The sequence below is a fragment of the Anolis carolinensis genome, chromosome 1 (assembly GCF_035594765.1).
Source record: "Anolis carolinensis isolate JA03-04 chromosome 1, rAnoCar3.1.pri, whole genome shotgun sequence".
Taxonomy (NCBI): domain Eukaryota; kingdom Metazoa; phylum Chordata; class Lepidosauria; order Squamata; family Dactyloidae; genus Anolis; species Anolis carolinensis.
The window spans coordinates 170,643,153-170,656,983 of record NC_085841.1 but is presented as its reverse complement, the minus strand read 5'-3'; positions in this window follow the sequence as shown (position 1 = coordinate 170,656,983).

Genomic DNA, 13,831 nt, shown 5'->3' with positions numbered 1-13,831 from the left:
GCAGGTATCCTCAGTAGCGCAATGAGTTAAACCCTAAGGGCGTAGGTTCGAATCTGGGGAGCTGGGTGAGCTCCCGTCTGTCAGCTTTAGCTCCTCATGCGGGGGCATGAGAGAAGCCTCCCACAGGATGGGAAAAACATCAAGCATCCGGGCGTCCCCTGGGTAACGTCCTTGCAGACGGCCAATTCTCTCACACCAAAGGCGACTTCAAGTTTCTCAAGTCACTCCTAACATGAAAAAAAAATCATCCTCAGAGGTTGTGAGGGTGCCTGCCTTAGATGTAGGCGGAACGTCAGGAGAGAATGCTTCTGGAACAGAGCTCAGAAAAACAGCAACCCGATATGCTTTTGGTTGGGCTCCTGGCAAAGGAGCTCATCATCAACTCCAAAGCCACCTTTTCCGTAGCGGGCGACACTCACTCGAGGAGAAACCTTCCAGGGCTTTTCTAATGTGCGAAATCGCTCAATGTCTGTGTGGCAGCTGTCTCGAAAAGGAAAAGAAAAAAAAAAGCCCAAACTAACTCTTCGGAATAAAAGGCAGAGGTGGGAGTGAAAGGCAAAAGAGAGAGAAAAGGCGGCTCTCTCTTTCTCCCTTTTGGTGCCATTTTGGATGTCATCTGTTTCCTTGGTGACTGCCTTCAACCCCCCCCCGTTTTCCTTTTCCACCAAAGCCCCTGGGCTCCTGGATTGTTCGGAGGGGGGAAAAAGCATGCTATTTCTGCACCGTCATTTATCACTGTCACCGCATAATGATTCCCCTTGCAGCTCCTTATTGATGTTTGTAATTGCATTATCTCATAAAGGGGAGGGGAGGGGGGAGGCAGGCGGGGGGAGGCCGTGATCAATGAAACCGAGCTGTGCAGGCTGGGGTCAGGAGATGCCCAAGAACGGGCAGAGAGAGAGAGAGAGAGGCATATATATATATACACACATACATACACACACGCCTGTTTATATATATCCCTAGTATCTCAACCCGCTTTGTATGTGCAAGTTCATACTCGGTAATACCCAAAGGAGGAGGGGGGTGCGTGCTTTCCTGCTTTCCTGATCCTATAATAAGGGATATCAGGTGGCAAAGGGGCACCATCGTCCAGGGAGACGCTTGGGATGGGGCTAAGAAACCCTATAAAGAGTTGGTGGGCGAGAGAGAGAGGTTGAAACAGAAAGGAGAAGAAGCCGAACCCTCCGATCTACCGAATCCTCTATTCACCAAGTTGCTCTGGATCCTCTCAAAGCCAGTCACGGACTCGGATAGTTTCAGGCAAGGAACAAAAATATCCAGCTTCCTATCTCCCGCTCTTTCTTTTCCAAGTGCTCCTCATCCCACTCTCCGACACAAAAGGGCTGGAAGATCCGGGGATAAAGTGCCTCGCTTCCAGTCTCTTCGAAAGGAAACAAATCCAAGCCGAGCCCATGTTTCCTCTCCAACTGAAATGGGAGCGAAACCTGTTTCGGACAATGCCTTCTACCATTTAGTTCAGATCCATTTCCCCTCGTAGAGGTCTTTGGAGTGGCCAAATCCCACTTGGAAGCTCCATATCCAGACTTTACAGCTCTAGTGAGAGAAATACTTCCAATGGTGGGACCAGTTGGAAGGAAAAAAATTAATGCTTACCTTTCTCTATAGCTCAAGCCCTTAAACTTCAACTCAAAGCCAAATGGAGAGACCCTTTTTCCTCCTTTCGAATGGCGTTTGCCTTTTACTTTCTATTTATTCTGTATATCAGTGAAACAATATCAGTAAAACAACTATTTCCCCCCAAGTGATTTATATCCTTGTTTCCGTTTGAAATCAACCAGGGAAAAGGATTTTCCCCCTTTTCCACTCCTTTGGGCTTCACGAAAATCTAGCATATATATATTTGTGTGTGTGTGTGTAGATGTATGTTTGCATTTATATGTATGTGTGTGTATGTGTATATATATGTGTGTGTGTACATACATATATACACACAATTTGCCCCCCTATATATATATCTGTATGTGTGTGTATACACACACACACACACACACACACACATATTGGCAAATGGTAGATGGTAGATTTGGGTATAAGTATGCGTGATATATATATGTGTGTGTGTATAGATAGATAGTAAAATTAAAAGGCACCAAGCAAGATTTCCAATAGAACGGGAGAAGCCAGAGGAGAGGTGAGTAAGAAATAAAATTATTATTATTATTATTATTATTATTATTATTATTATTATTATTATTATTATTTCTTACCCACCTCTCCTCTGGCTTCTCCCTTTCTATTGGAAATCATGCTTGGTGCCTTTTAATATATATATATACACACACATGCATACATATATACCCAAATCTACCATTTGCCAAAATATATATGTATGTTTATTATTATTATTATTATTATTATTATTAATAATAATATTATTATTAATATTATTATTATTATTAGGAAGGCCACCGTGGAGCCCAAGCCGGCTCCTCCTTTGTCTGCAATGTTGTAAACTTGGTGGCTTGCCCCACTCTCCCTTTGACCGGCCCTCTCTTCCAATACAAGCAAATGAATAAATACAGGCCATTCTTATCCAGACCTTAATGTATTTGGTGACAACCTTCGAGATTCGGGGACATTCCCCTTGGTTTCCTTTCTTATTCCAGGGAATAGCTCCAAACGAATTATTCGTTCGGAAACAAAACAATAATTCAAATGCAGAGCCCATGGTACAAAACGTGCCAAAAGGAATCTCGGGTTAGGCATTATTTATCTACCCAAGGAACATATTGTTGTGCCTGCTCTTCTTTTCCGGGTGTGCGCGACAACAAACACATCTGATTTACAGTTATTAAATCTTTGATTGCCGCCTTAATCTACAAAATTCTCCCCTTCATTTGCATGTCTTTTCTAATCTATGGGACCTGTACCCTCTTCCTCCTTCCGACGCCGGTGATTGATGACCCATCGGCAAAAGAGGGAGGAGGGGAGGAAAAGTCTCCCCCCCCCCATCCTTCCCAACCCTTTCCTATTATTATTATTTGCAATCAATGCAAGGGGGCACTTTAATGATGACGCCCTTTCCAAAAGGCCCTCGGTGGAAATCGTGCCTGCCACCTTCCAAAACGTGGCAGCCTCTCTCTCATCCTGGCTGCTTGCTGCCTTAGGGTGAGTTTAAATATTGGGGAGAAGAAGAAGAAAAAAACTACTCAAAAGGTTCACCCACTTTGATAAGAACAATTTAAAAAGACACAAGCGGTTGGAAGTACATGTTTCTGCCAGGCTCAGCCATTTTTTTTTTTTTGCTTCCAAGGTGAGAAGTTCAGGAAAGCGTGGCCTGGAGAGAGGGAGTGGGGAGAAGGAGGAAAAGGAGAAGGGGAGGAGAAGGAAAAGAAGGAAAGGGAGAAGGAAGGGAAGGGGGAGAAGGAGAAGGAAAAGAAGGAGGAGGAGAAAGAAAGGAGAAGGAAATGAAGGAAAAGAAGGAGGAGAAGGAGAAAAAAAAGGAGAAGGAGGAGAAGGAAAATAAGGAGGAGAAGAAAATGAAGGATAAGAGAAGGAAAAGGAGAAAAATGAATGAGGAAGTGGAGAAGGAAAAGGAAAAAGGGAGGACAAGGAAAATAAGAAGGAAAAGGAGAAGGAGGAGAAAAAAAGAAGGAGGAGGAGGAGAAGAAGGAGAAGGAAAAGAAGGAGGAGGAGAAAGAAAGGAGAAGGAAATGAAGGAAAAGAAGGAGGAGAAGGAGAAAAAAAAGGAGAAGGAGGAGAAGGAAAATAAGGAGGAGAAGAAAATGAAGGATAAGAGAAGGAAAAGGAGAAAAATGAATGAGGAAGTGGAGAAGGAAAAGGAAAAAGGGAGGACAAGGAAAATAAGAAGGAAAAGGAGAAGGAGGAGAAAAAAAGAAGGAGGAGGAGGAGAAGAAGGAGAAGGAAAAGAAGGAGGAAGAGAAGGAGAAGGAGGAGAAGGAGGAGAAGAAGAAGAGCTCCTTCTCCCGAGTCAGCAGAGGCTCCTCTTTCCCTGTCTCCTTGGACAGCCAGCCAGTCAAAGGGGGGCTTTTGCGCGTGCGCGGCTGGGCGCTCGCGCTCGCTCTTCCATAGAGGTTAGCAAGGAGCTCGCGCCAGGTGTCCGGGGAAGGGTCCTCGGCGACCGCGCGCCACTTCCCCGTCGGACGGGAAGGCGGAAAGGCTATGAGGAAAGGGTTTAGCCGTTGTACTCTGTCTCGAGCCCTGAGGAGAGGCGGGTAGCAAATATTATAATGATTTCTTCTTCCTCGAAGAAGAGACGCAGGCGAAGAAACACCCTCACACCTTGTCTCCTTGAGCCGGGGAATTTGCTCCTGAGAGGAATTCCCCGCCCCCACTGCAGGAGCCGACCTTCGCAGGTGAAGCGTCAAGGCGGGAAGACGGCAGGCAGGCAAATGGGAACGTCGGGGATTCCCGGCCTTCAGAAGGCAGGCAGGAGGGTGAGGCGCTCCCTGGGCTTTGAGGCGCGCGCTCCTTCTCTGTGAGCGCGCGCTGCCGCCACGAAGGGAAAGGGAGGCCAAGGTCGCTCCGAAGTATCTCCTTGGACAAGGGCACAAGGGTGTTTATTCAGAGAGGGGGAGGGGACATCCACAATCTCAAGCCCCATTTACACTGCCATTCTATGCTCAGTCATATAACACTATTATATAACAACATGTGGAAAATTGTCTGTTCCTGGTTTGAGCGTGTTTATTCCCTGTTTAATTGTGCAGCCCTTACTTCGAAAGTTGTTCTACGCAGGCGTCTTCGGATTTTTTTGTGGCTGCCGCCAACTAGGTTGAGGCTGCAAGAGATATTCACTGACAAAGTAGAGCCGAAGCTGTTGTACAGCTTTGCAATTCAATAAACTTTTCCCATGGGTTGCTGTGAGTTGTTTGAGCTGTATGGCCATGTCCCGGTAGCATTCTCTCCTGACGTTTGACCTGCATCTACGGCAGGCATCCTCAGAGGTTTGTTCAGAGGTCTGTTGGAAATGAGGCAAGTGGAGTGTATATATATCTGTGAAATGTCCTGGGTGGGAGAAAGCACCCTTGTCTGTTTGAAGCAAGTGTGAATGCTGCAATTAGCCAGCTTGATTAGCACTGAGTAGCCTTACAGCTGCAAAGTCAATCAGGGAGGGTATTTGCATAGAGGTAGCCTGGCTGCTGTTGCCTAGGGGACTCCTCTGTTTGGGAGGTATTAACTGGAACTTGATTGTTTGCTGTCTGGAATTCCCCTGTTTCTCAGTGGTGCTCTTTATTTACTGTCTTGATTCTGGTGTTTTTTGTTTTTTTTAACTTGGTCACCAGATTTTGTTCATGTTTGTGGTTTCCTCCTTTCTCTTGACATTTTCCACATGCTTGTGGATTTCAGTGGCTTCTCTGTGTAGTCTGACATGATGGTTGTCAGAGTGGTCCAGCATAATGTAATATGCTGTGTCCAGTTTGGTTCATCAGTGCTCTGCTATGGCCGACTTCTTTGGTTGGATTAGTCTGCAGTGCCTTTCATGTTCCTTGATTTGTGTTTGGGCAATGCTGCATTTGGTGGTCCCTATGTAGACTTGTCCACAGCTGCATGGTATATGGTAGACTCCTGCAGTGGTGAGAGCAGGCATGAGCAAGCTTTGGCCCTTCAGTTGTTTTGGACTTCAAATCAAGGCAGAAAATCCCACAATATCTGCTTTGAACTGGGTTATCTGAGTCCACACTCAGTATATCCCAGTTCAATGCAGATATTGTGGGATTATATTCAGCTGTGTGGAAGGGGCCTAGGGCATTTAGAAAAGGTAGGAGAGGAGAGAAGAGAATGCTACTGGAACATGGCTATATTGCCCGAAAAACTCACAGCAACCCAGTGATTTTGGCCATGAACGCCTTCTACAACACTTAAAACGATCGAACCAATTAGGATATGACATTTATAACCCATGAGAAGAGCAAACCACAGACCACCTACTGCAATGCAGCCTGAGCCCTGCCACATGCACAACGGAGGACCTTTTACAGCAACACCAGAGGCACTCCAAGTGGCCAGCTTCTGGTCAAAGGACATGTAGTATAATGCCAAGTTTTTAACTTTGTTTGTGTTTTTAAATACATTACAACTTCTGACACGATAAATAAATACCCAGGAACAAAAAATCGGGTTGCATAGGGCCCTTCCACACAGCCATATAATGTAATAATTATAATGTAATGCAACATAATACTAATAATAATACAATACAATAATAATTATATATTATTTATTACATGTAATATTACTGCTAATATTGCAGTATAGTGGTGTGGTGCAATATGCTGGTATATAGTGCTAGTGTTGTGCTGTGCTAGTGTATTTACATTGTATGTAAATATTATTTGTAAGCCGCTCTCAGTCCCCTTCGGGGTGAGAAGGGAGGGACATAAATGTAGTAAATACATAAATAAATATAACCCAGAATATCAAGGCAGGAAATCCCATAATATTTGCTTTGTACTGTGTTATCTGAGTCCACACTGCCATTTATTCTAGTTGAAAGGAGAAAATGTAGGATTTTATTCAGCTGTGTGGAAGAAGCCAAAGTGTAATTTTAACTACATGATATGATCCAGGGTAGACTTCTATATAATACGTTTAACTGCAGTGTAGAAGTCTGCACTATCCATATCAAGCTGCATTATAAGGCAGACTTTTTCAACGTTTTCCCCTCACTCTGGGATTGATCTTGAATCCCGTTGGTTCTCCGCAGCACTTCCAGCCCGCCCCTTTCTTCGTGGTATATATTATTTACACAGCCAGCCCTCCATAGCCACAGATTCCGCATCCACGGAGTCACCCATCCGTTTACAAACAACCAAAACCCAAAAGGCCAAGCTTGATGTTGCCAGTCTATATCCTTCCCCCCTGAACACTGTCCACGTTGCGCCCAAAGCAAACATTTCTCGGCCTTCTGCTGCCCAGAACATGACAAGTTGTCTGCCTCACTTCAAAGGATGGGCGACCTAATTGTTTCCAGAGTTTAAAAGTAATTAAGAGGCATTAGGGAAACGTAAGGAGCAGAGAGAGAGAGAAAGAGGTCCAACCTTGATATTGAGAGGTCTCTTCTTTGCCGGCGTGTTTGCAAACTCCTTTAATTCACATTCAATGCTGACCTTGCTTAGGATTTCAAACCACGAAGAGTCAGCCAAAGATTTTGCTTCTACACCGGTTTTACACACTCTCTCTGCTTCTATCTTAGGAAAGGGCAGGTTGGGGAAGGTAATTGCGCATAATTAATACTGAAGAGAAAATGGACACATAATCGGCTGCAAAGATTAAACCATCTGTAACTATGTGTCGTGGGAACTTTTAAAAAACCTCCCTCCCTCCCTCTCTCTCTCCCTTTCTCTCTCTCTCTCTCTCTCTGCTGGCGGCCCCTCCTCCCGTTGCAATCTGCAGCAGCCGACTGGAAGCGCCTCTAAAATCAATGGGACTCATTTTCAAACTGTGTTTAGGATGGGCTCCGGAGAACCTCTAAACGGGAAGAAAAATGTCTGCAATCGGTCGTTTCTACCCTCAGAATCCGCTCCCTCCCTTAAGACATTCTTACAGATAGATTTTCTGTTTGGGGAAATGCCACCCGGTTTAGGCAAAACATTACCCTAACCTCCCAGTATTTGTCACTTTCGTTGGTTTTTCCCCCCACATCGGATAACAATGGAAAAAAGAGGTGCCATGTCGTTATTTATTCGTTATTTTTTCCTGATGGAAATTATTTGAAATTACGTAGCGGATTAAGGAACAATTTAAGAAATATATTCTTCTGTCCATATTTAAAATTGTGGAATTGATTCTTAACATTTTCATTCAAGACGTTGTGTTTCCATACTTCAGCTGAGATACTGTGAAGGCTTTCTTAGAATGAAGTTCCACTTAAAGTATTGGTTAAGATCAGTGTATCAACGACGTTCTTTGATGTTGGGTTGCTGTGAGTTTTTCCGGGCTGTATAGCCATGTCCCAGAAGCATTCTCTCCTGACGTTTCGCCCACATCTATGGCAGGCATCCGCAGAAGTTGTGAGGTATATTGGAGACTAAGCAAGGGAGGTTTACATATCTGTGGAAGGTCCAGGGTGGGAGAAAGAACGCTTGTCTGTTGTGGGCAAGTGTGAACGTTACAATTAATCACCTTGATTTTCATTAAAAAAAGACTTGAAGGTTCAAAACCTGGCTGTTTCCTGCCTGGAGGAATCCTTTGTTGGGAGGTGTTAGCTGACTCTGATTGTTTCATGCCTGGAATTCCCCTGTTTTTGTGTGGTGTTCTTTATTTACAGTCCTGATTTTAGAGTTTTTAAAAAACTGGTAGCCAGATTTTGTCCATTTTCATGGCTTCCTCCTTTCTATTCAAATTGCCCACATGCTTGTGGATTTCAGTGGCTTCTTTGTTTAGTCTAACATGGTAGTTGTTAGAGTGGTCCAGGATTTCTGTGTTCTCAAATAATATTCATATACTTGTGGATTTCAATGGCTTCTCTGCTTCCCTTTTTTATTTTCAGCAGTATGACTTTATAAAAAGGCAGCATACACTGTGAACCAAAGGACTCTTCTGTAATTATTTTCCCTACTTAACCTACATATAAAATGTGCTTAGGAAATTATTGCAAACCTACAGCTCTCTGTGTATTTACCTGAGAGCAATTCCTCTTAAATAATTGGGATTTCCTCCTGAGTACAGGAGTGTATAAGATTGCATTCTAGGAAAAACGAAGGAAATAGGGGGACACCCTTCCTCCTGAAAAGAACAGAGCAGTACTTTTTTGCAGGGGTAGGCAATGGGGAAGCAATAGGTTCTTTCTTTCCTTCCTGGTGTTCATTCTTTGGCTTTAAAAGGTCTCCCGAGTGCTCTAACACCCTTCAAATTAAAAATAAAATCCAGTCCAATGTCTCTCATGCACATAAACACACCCTGTCAAATAGAACTGACCCAAGACATTCTGATGCCTGGAGCAGAAAAGCTTAATGGTGCCCTCAAGGGCGGTAAAAACACAGCCATAAATTAAGGCATGATCACTGGCTGCCCTTTATGGTAGATGTCCCAAAATTTCCCTCCTGAGGCAGGCCTCCTCATTTTGCCTAATGGTAGGGCAGGCCCTACTGCAAAACTTCCTTATTGTTGCCATCATTTGCTGCACTCCCTCCATGGGAATCTGAAGCTTTGCCTCCAGTCTCTTTGTGTTAGGAGTATATGAATCTATCCTCCCCATAATAGTGTAGTGGTCCAGATTCAAACTTTCGAGATTCAAACTTCCTTCTCACCATGAGAAAGAATTAAGGGGCATGTACCTCTACCTTAGAGAACTGACTTTCAGTTCTTTCACAGGCTTTCAAAGACAAAATGTTGAAAACCAAAGGGCTGTTTGCCACTTCAAAAATAATTTTAAGAGCACAACTTCCTTGGAGGTGCAGTAAAGTGTTAAAAAATCTCTCCCCCTCTCTTTCTTTCACACATCTTGTTCTGTGTGCCTATTTTTTTTCTTTACACAAGCATCCCACTTCCTTCTTTAAAAAGTTAACAATACAGAAAAGGATGGAAGTGTTTTGTTCCTCAATATTAGCCCTAAGCATTTTCTAGTGCATATGTTTAAGATTTCCACAACTGTGTTCTGCACAATAATCATGGCTGCAATTACTGAGAGTGTGATGGGGGAGTATGTTCAAGTATTCATCTAGTGGGTTGTTGTACAGTATGTTTTCTGGGCTGTATGGCCATGTTCCAGAAGTATACTTCTGGAACATGGCCATACAGCCCGGAAAACATACAACAACCCCGTGATCCCGGCCATGAAAGCCTTCGACAACATATTCATCTAATGTTGTTTCATTGCTAGAACAAGGTAATGTACCTGAGCTAGGATGAACGTTGTCTGGATCCCCCAACTATGAGTAACAAATGTTCATTTACTGGACAAAGCAAAGCACCAGTGATGGTAGGAGCCTCTATATTGCTAGAAACACAGGGAAGGAGAAGAAAGCATTTTCTCCCATGGAGCAGCTCTGTGAAACGATGTCATCACTTACAAAGTCAGACCTCACAACCTCTGAGGATGCCTGCCATAGATATGGATGAAACGTTAGGAGGGAATGCTTTTGGAGAATGGCCATACAGCCTGGAATACTCACAGCAACTCAAAGTCATCTTTTGTATCTTGCCAATTTTCTGGTATAACATGGGTGAATCCCTCCCCCCAAAGGTTGCCAGCTTACATATTTACTATTCAAACAGCATATGGTTTAGCATGCCAGACAGCTCAATAATTCACACTCTTTCCAAATTAATCATGAGGACTCCATGTTATACAGGGTGAAAATTCCACTGGAAAAAAGTAATGCAGCAATATAATTGTTGAGAGATAATTTTGAGCGAATGTCATTTTGTGGTGGTTTGGTCTCAAAAGGGTAGTTAATAGTTATTAGCTTTGCAAAAGTGCCATGACAAATACAGATTAATATTGCTAGAATTTGTTGAAATGGATCATCATAGCTTACATTTTTGGATTGTTTTTGAAACTGTAGGGACTGTCATATTGGGCATGATATTTCAATTTTTCATGTGCAGATGGGGAGGTTTTATCTGAATAGAGCAACCCGTGTGAATTTGGTTTGGAAGGGTGCCCTTAGTCTACTACTTCAGCCAAATGGTTTTGAGCATGATAGCTCTGTTTGACACTTCAGTGAGAGTCAATGTGGTGTAGTGGTTTGAATGCTGCACTATCACTCTGGAAACGAGGTTTGATTTCTTGCTTATCCACAGAAACCCATTGGGTGACCTTAGGGGTGTCACACATTCTCAGCTGCAGAAAACTCCTATGACAGGTTCACCTTAGGGTCACCATAGGTTGTGTGCCGTCGCGCCTGGGGCTGTACTCTTAGGAAAAGAGGCATGGACGTGACATCTTTCCCCAGGGGATTGCTTCTTGCCCTCCTTTAGGGAAACTGGAACTCCCAAGGACCAAAACACTGTAGATAACTCAAAAACTGGGTTTATTGTTCACAAAGGGGGTAAAAGAAAATATACATTACAGTCTTTGGTTGTTTAAGTCCATGAAGCTTGTCCAGATCCCTCTTTCTCTGGCTGTGAATGCCGGAGCAAACTCAGCCTCAGTCCAATGACCTATATCTGAAGACAAGAGTCTTCCTCTGTTGCCAAAGGACTGATGTGAAGGCGCTTGAGACTCCTCAATGTTGTTCAGGTTGGCCCTGAACATGAAGTGTGAGTCCCAAGGGTAAGAACCTCAGAATTGGTGCTGAGAGGTAACTTTTGAAGGGCTTTTTGAGCCAAGCCTCTCTTTCACGTCCATCCGATAGAGAACTTGCTGATGGAATGAAAAGGAGGAAACACAGTCCTACTCCAGGAAGAGGTGGAGCCAAACAGTTTTGCTGAGTGAGCAATATAACAGGTACAAACAACATTGATTGACAGATATAAATAACCAATCCAACTACATTTACAGGGTAAGGGCAAAATCAGGCATGATACAACAATTCAAATCTTGAAACTTATAGTTCCAACATATAGATGGCGCCACTCGCGCCGTCACAGGTTGGAAACCAATTGAAGGCACACACTAACAAGAGGTAGGCAGAGCCGGCCCTAGGTAATTTCCAAGTGTAAGCAAGCAGTATTTCTGGCGCCCCCCCCCCCAAAAAAAAACCAATCACTCGCTGCTTCTCTACTCGTGGAGCCCCTGGCCTCCTCCCTTGCAGCAAGGAAGGAGTTCGGGGCTTTGGAGAGGGAAATGCTGCTTCTCGCCAAAGGAAGGAGTTTGGGGCTTTGGTGAGGAGGAAAGCGGCGTTCCCCTTCCCAAAGCCCCAAACTCCTTCCTTGCAGCAAGGAAGGAGTTTGGGGCTTTGGTGAGGGAAATACCGTTTCTCTCCTTGTCGAGCCCCCGGCCTCCTCCCTTGCAGCAAGGGATGAAGCCAGGGGTTTGGCGAGGGAAGAGACGTTTCCCTCCCTAAGCCCCCAGCCTCCTCCATTGTCAAGCCCCTGTGCAAGCCCTGCTTGAAGTTCTGGGAAGCCGTGGAAGTGGTGCGGGGAGAGGCGATCCCAGCATTGCTCTTTCCCTTCTCCTTGCAGCCGGGAGCCCTCTTCCGCTTCCTCTTTTTGCAGCTGGAGTCTGGGCGCCTGGATGCACCCTCTAGAGGATTGCGCCTTCCACAAATGCGTAGTTTGCTTACCGCTTGAGCCATCCCTGGAGGTAGGGAGACTCAACCAGTATTCCCGTGTTGTGATTTTGTGCTGTTAAGCATTGCTGGTCATGTATTCCTAGGATTCTGCCAGCTTAGGCCAGAGGTCCTTAAACTTTTTAAGCCAAGGGCTTGCTCACAGTCCCCCACTGTAGGGAGGGGGGCGGACTATGAACGCATTCCTATGCACACTGCACATATCTTATTTGTAATGCAAAAATATAAAAGAACAATAATACAATATTTAAAATAAAGAACAATTTCAATCAACATAAACTTACCACTATTTCAGTCAGAACCGTGGGCCTGCTTTTGTCTGATGAGAGAGTCAAGTTAATTAGGATTGTTGCTGTTATGTGATTTCAAGTTGTTTCAGATTTGACCCAAAGTCTAAAGTTTAGGCTGGGTAAATGGCCCTGGAGGGCTGCATTTAGCCTGCTGTCCTTAGTTTGGGGACCCCAAGCGTAGGCACATAATCTGGCTGACCTAGAAGCTATGATTGCAGCTTGTCAGTCATCTGATTATGATCAACCTCCACCCCAAATGTGAGATGGGCTGTGTTATGGGATGACTGAAAGTTGCTGGAAGGCAGGCTATGGGCACCCCACCCCCCCAAGGTAGCTGGCTTAGCAAAATGAACAGCGCCTTGTTTCTGAAGTCAGAGCAGCTGCCAGTTTGGTCAGTTTTTGTATATGAATGGGAATACAACATTTTCCCTTTTGTCTTAGGCAGCAGACTATCATGGACCATCTCCTTTTTTATTGAAACATTTTATAGAAGGGTGGAAGACTGAGCCTCTTGTGGCTTGTTTTCTTTTACTTGTGTTTCCTTCATAAATTATGGAATTATACCACTGTATTCAGCATTCTTTCATGCAAGTGATCAAGAAAAATGGTGTAGCAATCCATGGCTTTGGGCTTTATTTGTAACAAGAACCAGTTGTGTGTGGCACAGCTTAAGAGCTCCTGTTTCTTCCCTTCTCCAACTGAAACCTTGGTGCTAATGTTACATTAAATAATCTGAACTACAAGGAAGTGTGTGGCCACCAAAACATCAGTAGAGAACAGATGTCAGAACACAGAAAACCCCAGGGATAATTGGTGAGTTAGACTCACCATGATTAAACTAATACCATTATCGCAACATGTGGCTCCCTGGAGAGTATGGGCAGGTTGGGGGTGAGGCAGGATTCTCATTGCTTCAGAAGCTAGTCTAGAAGCCTCAGGTGGCACAATGAGTTAAATCCTTGTGCCGGCAGGACTGCTGACTGACAGGTTGGAGGTTCAAATCCAGGGAGAGCGGGTGAGCTCCCTCTGTCAGCTCCAGCTCCCCATGCAGGAACATGAGAGAAGCCTCCCATAAGGATGGTAAAACATCAAACATCTGGGCATCCCCTAGGCAACAGCCAATTCTCTCACACCAGAAGCGTCTTACAGTTTCTCAAGTTACTCCTGACATGAAAAAAGCAGTTAGTCTTCCTGGAAACAGGACACTGCACAAACACATCTGCGTCAAAAGATGTCCTTAACCAGTTCAGTTAGGTCAACATGCAAGCTTGCATTAGTGTCACAATAGGGATGTTTGCTTGCACTCACAGATCTCCTCTGATTGTGTGATTGGATATATATTATTTTGGTTCTTGGCTATCAGAAGGACTACATTTTCTA